The following is a 6,632-nucleotide window of genomic DNA, read 5'->3' on the forward strand; positions in this document are numbered from 1 at the left end:
TTTGTTAACTATGTGTGGTGACGGATGTTAACTAGTCTTGTTGTGGTGATTGTTTCTCAATATATACATAAGCCAAATCATTAGGCTGTACACCTGAAACTAAGATAATGTTATATGTCAATTATATCTCAAGAAAAATAATCAAATAATAAAAGGAGGTAAAAAGGAAGGAAGGAGGGAAGGAAGGGGAAAGAAAGAAAGAAAGGAAGGAAGAAAAAGAGAGAAAGAAAAGAAAGAAAGGAAGGAAGGAAGAAAGAGAAAGAAAGGAAGAAAAGAAGGAAGAAAGAAAGAAAGAAAGACAGAAAGAAAGAAAGAAAGAAAGAAAGAGAGATAGGAATTCCTTGGCAGTCCAGTGGTTAGGACTCTGCACTTTCACTGCCCAGGTCTGAGGTTCCATCCCTGGCTGGGGAACAAAGATCCCTCAAGACACGGGTGGTGCGGCCACCAACAAAACGAAAAGAAAAACAAACAAAACAAACAAGCAAAAAACACAAAAAAATCCCTCTAGGGATGCCACCACAGAGATGGGCCTCTGTGCTTTTGTCCACTTATTTGCTACTTCCTGAGTTTTTGCTCAACCCCATATCCCTTTCTCTCTCTGAATAGCTAAGTATCTGGATCGAAGCTGATGGAGGGAATGATCACAGACGTTTCTGTTGAATGAAGTAATTAGTGAATATCCATATCCCCTGGGGTAGGTCTTTCTGCCTGGCAGGGAGTAGACACTCAATAAATGTTAGTTGAATGAATGCACACCGTTTTGGTGGAGGAATATTTCAGCTCCCCAATGTATAAAAGTAGTGGTGTGTTGGTCTGTGTTTAACAACCGGCTCTCTTGAAAGGGAATTTAGATATCTCTGTATATCTAATATATATTATACATGTATAACTACATGCATTGCAGACATCTCTATATGTTGAATATACATTACATGTGTATAATATACATGCACTGCAGACATCTCTATATGTTGAATATACGTGTGTATAATATACATGCATTGCAGACATCTCTATATGTCGAATATACATTACACGTATATAATATACATGCATTATATAATATATATATTTATTATTATTATTATTTATTTTATATTTTTTTCTTCGTTGATGCACATGAGCTTTCTCTAGTTGCGGCGAGTGGGGGCTACTCTTTGTTATGGTGCATGGGCTTCTCATTGTGGTGGCTTCTCTTGTTGCAGAGCACGGGATCAAGGCTCATGGGCTTCAATAGTTGTGGCACGTGGGCTCAGTAGTTGTGGCTCCCGGGCTCTAGAGAGCAGGTTCAGTACTTATGGCGCATGGGCTTAGTTGCTCTGCGGCATGTGGGATCTTCCCTGACCAGGGCTCGAACCCATGTCCCCTGCATCGGCAGGCGGACTCTCAACCACTGTGCCACCAGGGAAGCCCCCTAATATATACTTTTAAATGTTAACAATATAAAGGAGGTGTAGGACACAATTTACAAATAATAATCACATATACAATACCGTATTATAAATTCTACATAGCCACTTGAATCTCAGAATAGGTTTTGGTTGATTTTTGCCAAACTCTTGTATCCATAGCCAACCTCTGGTGGCAAATAATGGAACAAGTGTAGTTCTGACATGAACGTTGGCAATATTTTTCATTTATGTTAATAAGTAACATGAAAGTGAAGATGTATGTTGGAATTTCACTTGTTCATCAATAATGTGAATGTCTTCTTTGGTGAATCATGTAACGGTTTTTGCATACTGGAAAATATCTTTCCATTTCTGTGTGTGTGTGCTAGTCACAACCTAACAATAGTAGACACACACATTTTGACATTTAATCTGCATTATTAACTTTTCTCCACCACTTTTTTTGTTTGTTTTTTTTTTTGCGGTACGCGGGCCTCTCACTGCTGTGGCCTCTCCCGTTGAAGAGCACCGGCTCTGGACGCGCAGGCTCAGCGGCCATGGCTCATGGGCCCAGCCGCTCCGCGGCATGTCTCCACCACTTTTTAAAGCCTAAACCAGGAGTTGGCATGCTATGATCCTCTGCCTGTTTATGTAAATAAAGTTTTATTGGCACCTGGCCATGCCCATTTGGTTAGTGTGGTCTGTGGCTGCTCTCTCCGTACAGACATGCAATAGAGATGTAGGGCCCACAAAGCAGAAAATATTGACCGATCCTTTTACCAAAATATTTTCTGACTCATTCTATGCAATCAAAAACACAATAAATCAAGCCCTCATTTGTATCATTTGCCAATTTCCAGGGTGTAAATACTCCCACTAGGGACCATTTCAATCTGCCAATGTGATGTCAATGACACAAAGTTTAAAAAGTACAGAAAGTACCTCCCCATCATATTTCCACCAAACAGATACAGTAACAAAAACAATGAAAATAGGTGAAAATCAAAGCAAATTAAAAAGCACACATAATAGCAAAATATAATTAGGATGTGATGTTTTGAGTATAAATACTTTTTACCTTTAAAAAAAATTGAGGTGATGGGAACTTCCCTGGTGGCGCAGTAGTTAAGAATCCGCCTGCCATTTTCAGGGGACACCGGTTTGAGCCCTAGTCCGGGAAGATCCCACATGCTGCGGAGCAACTAAGACCATGCACCTCAACTTCTGAGCCTGCACTCTAGAGCCCATGAGCAACAACTCCTGAGCCCATATGCCACAGCTACTGAAGCCTGTGTGCCTGGAGCCCGTGCTCTGGAACAAGAGAAGCCACCACAATGAGAAGCCTGCACACAGCAACGAAGAGTAGCCCTCGCTCACCACAACTAGAGAAAGCCTGCACACAGCAACAAAGATCCAATGCAGCCAAAATTAAATAAAATCTAAAAAAAAAAAAAAAATGGTGTCATCAAAAGTCTTCTGTAACTTTCTAAGACTTTTTTACGTTGTTGTGTCATTTGCGAGTTTACTGCTGCCTAATATTTCTTTGGGGACTATACTGGAACATATTTTTCCATCAATGGATATTCGTGTTGTTTCCAGATTTTTGCCAAAGAGAACATTAGCGTACGTGTCTCCTGGTTATAGAAGGGCATATGCCTATGGGTAGAATTGCTGGGTTGTAGGTAGTCCAGATAGAGTTCAACTGCAGTATGCAAAGGGGTCAGGTCAGCCGTTCTTCCAGTTAATCCATTGCCCAGGTGAGAGAGATAAAGTTCAGGGTGAATTCCGAGATAGGCCAAGTGTACACATGTGATATTAATGCTAAATTGTTCCTGAGTAAGATAAACACCACTTTGAATTGAATCTATCAACAAAGCCATTAGAAACTAATTTCCATGGGGAGGGGGAGATTTCAGAGAGATCCAAGTCTCTGGGACCAGGGAACAGATGTATCAAGAAAGATGTGATTGGAACCAATGATAAGCAGAGAGATAGGTAACAGGGTGAGGTTACAGAGAAAAATGTACTCCGTGGTCAAGATAGAGAAGGGGCTGGAGGGCAAGTCTGCTGTAATCTCAACAATAAAAGCTTATGTTCTATAACAAGGGCTGAGCATCAGGTGATTAGCAGGAAGTTCGCCTCCCAAGGACAGGAGCACCCATTTCATTAATTCAAGTAGCATATATTCGGAGGCTTCCACTATCCAAGGAGGTGGACTGGAAGAGAAACAGACAAATCCAACATCTTCCTTGCCTTCAAAATGTTCATAACTAGACGGGAAGATAGAATAAGAGAGCAGGGAAGCGAATCAGAATGCAGCGAGAGCCATACGCCAGAAACAAGCAGGGTGTATTGGGAATTCCAAGGAATAGGGAACTGGAAGGAACAGGGAGAATCAGATTTAATGTATGCTGAGCCCCCAACTAGGAATCGAGGAGAAAATTCTGCTCATTAGAAAAGATTTGATCCCTTGATCCTCCTCAAGAACTAATTTAACTCAGCCATAAAAAAAAAAAATGAAATAATGCCATTTACAGCAACATGGATGGACCTAGAGATTATTATTATACTAAGTCAGACAAAGACAAATATCATATGTCACATGTATGTGAAATCTAAAAATAATGATACAAATGAACCTCTTTACAACACAGAAACAGGCTCACAAACATAGAAAACAAACTTATGGTTACCAAAGGGGAAAGGGAGGAGATAAATTAGGAATTTGTGATTGACAGATACACACCACTATACATAAAATAAACAACAAGGACCTATTGTATAGTACAGGGAACTATATTCAATATCATTTAATAACCTATAATGGAAAAGAATCTGAAAAATATATAATATATACATAACTGAATCACTTTGTTGTACACCTGAAACATTGTAAATTGACTATATTTCAATTTAAAAAAAAAGAACTAACTGATTGGTCTACATGAAGGGCAGTCCCCCAGGTATGCACGATGGAATATCATACATACAGCAAGGAAAAAACCAAATTATTGTTACATACAATCACATGGATGAATGGCCAAAATATTTTGCTGAGCAAAAGAAGTTGGGCACAAGAGTACATACTGTACAATTCCATTTCCACGAAGCTCTAGAACATGCAAAACTAATCTCTGGGGATAGAAATCAGAATCTAGGGTGCCTGTAGGGGAGTAGGGGGCTGCAGCCAGCTTGTCTTGGCTCATAGGTGCCTATTGTTACTATCCTTTCCAACTTCATGGTAGATGGAAATAAGTCTCGGTGGGAATATATACACCACAGAAAAGGACAAGTACTACAAATTACAAAGCAGCCTCTCTCTCTCTCTCTAAATCTCTCTCTCTCTAAATCTCTCGTTTCACAAGCCCATTGTTAAACATTTACCAGCACACCACTGCTGCTTGGGGCAAGGGGGATTAACTGAATAGGACAACGAGAAAACTTTCTGTAGTGATGGAAATGTTCTGCATCTTGTTTCCGGGAATGGTTTCATGGGTGTATACAGTTATAAAAGCTTAAGGAATTGAACATTCAAGAACTGTGCGTTTATTACATGTGAGTTACAGCTCAATAAAAAAGACTATATGTATATATAGCCTAAAATAAAATAAAATCATAGAGAAATCATTTTGCAGAACAGAAAGATATTGGAAACGCCCAGATCTGGGAAAGGTCATGGCATTATTTGAGGCTAGATGAGCATTCTTCTGAATTTTGGATGAGCGACTGGGAGCAGTGAGAGGCAAAACAAACACAGCTCAGATTGTAAAAGTGGAGGGGCAGGCAGTGTCTGGGAGCAGTTTTCATCAGGGGAGAGCTATGGTTACAACTTTGCATTTTTAGACCACTGTCACATTTTGCAATTATGTATATTTAGATTATGTAGCTATTTTTTTAAACATTGTATCTCTCAGTGCCCAGAGCGGGTCTAGCACCTAAAAGGCTTGCAAATTAACTATTAAAAGAATGACTGCAGGGAGGCTGGACAGGAAGTGGGCAGGGCTGAGCCAGGGGGACCAGGGGACCTGGGCTGAACCTAGAAGAGGTGGACTGAACCTTCCTCTCTCTGTTTTTTCCCACGTGAAGATGCACCCTACCATGAAATGCACACAGGTGCTCATAGATGTGAGCCAAAAAAAGCAATGTGGTGAGTTTTTCATGAAGCCAACTTTTTCCCACTTAAATGGCTGTGCCTTTATTCAGTGCCATATACTGCCTCCTTTTTTTTTTTTTAATTGGTGTTAAAAATGACCTTTCTCATAAAATGGTGTAGCCGCTGTGGAAAACAGTATGATCCCTCAAAATAATTAAACATAGAAACACCATATAATCCAGCAATTCCGCTTCTAAGTAGATATCCAAAAAAATTGCAAGCAGGAATATGAACAGATATTGGTACACCCATATTCATAGCAGCACTATTCATCACAGCCAAAAGGTGGAAACACCCAAATGTCCATCAGTGGGTAAACGGATAAACAAAACATGGTCCAACCATACAGAGGAATATTATTCAGCCTTAAAAAGGAAGGAAATTCTGACACACGCCACAACATGGATGAACCTTGAGGACACTATGTTGAGTGAAATAAGACAGTCACAAAAGGACAAATATTGTATGATTCCACTTTATATGAGGTCCCTAGAGGAGTCGAATTCATAGAGGCAGAAAGTAGTGGTAGTCTGGGGGAGTAGAATGGGGAGTCAGTGTTTCATGGGGACAGAGTTTCAGTTTGGGAGGATGAGAAAGTTCTGGAGATGGATAGTGGGGATGGTTGCCAAACCGTGTGAATGTACTTAATGCCACTGAGCTGTGCACTTACAAATGGTAAAATGGTAAATTTTATGTTACATATACTTACAACAACAACAAGTTTTTAAATGACCTCTCTTTCGTGAAAGAATGATGGTAATTTATATTATGTGTGTGTGTGTGTGTGTGTTTGTCCATAATTGGCAAAAAGCCTTTGACTCTGAGGTCAACTTAAGTCTCCCACTTTTTTTTTTTTTTTTTTTTTTTTTTTTGCGGTACGCGGGCCTCTCAGTGTTGCGGCCTCTCCCGTAGCGGAGCACAGGCTCCAGACGCGCAGGCTCAGTGGCCATGGCTCACAGGCCCAGCCGCTCCGCGGCATGTGGGGTCTTCCCGGACCGGGGCACGAACCCGTGTACACTGCATCGACAGGAGGACTCCCAACCACTGCGCCACCAGGGGAGCCCCTCCCACAACTTTTGAGGATTTTA

The 6,632-nt window shown here is 40.7% G+C and overlaps 1 protein-coding gene across 1 annotated transcript in view; it reads right to left on the bottom strand.

Annotated features, from left to right (window-relative positions):
* Positions 1-6,632, bottom strand: part of CREB3L3 (cAMP responsive element binding protein 3 like 3) — a 41,806-nt gene that overhangs the window by 34,444 nt on the left and 730 nt on the right. The window lies entirely within an intron of this gene.

Source organism: Delphinapterus leucas, unplaced genomic scaffold (assembly GCF_059928025.1).
Source record: "Delphinapterus leucas isolate spDelLeu-1000000601 "Yukka" unplaced genomic scaffold, BTC_Dleu_Yukka2 spDelLeu_asBTCV2_sq25, whole genome shotgun sequence".
Lineage (NCBI taxonomy): Eukaryota > Metazoa > Chordata > Mammalia > Artiodactyla > Monodontidae > Delphinapterus > Delphinapterus leucas.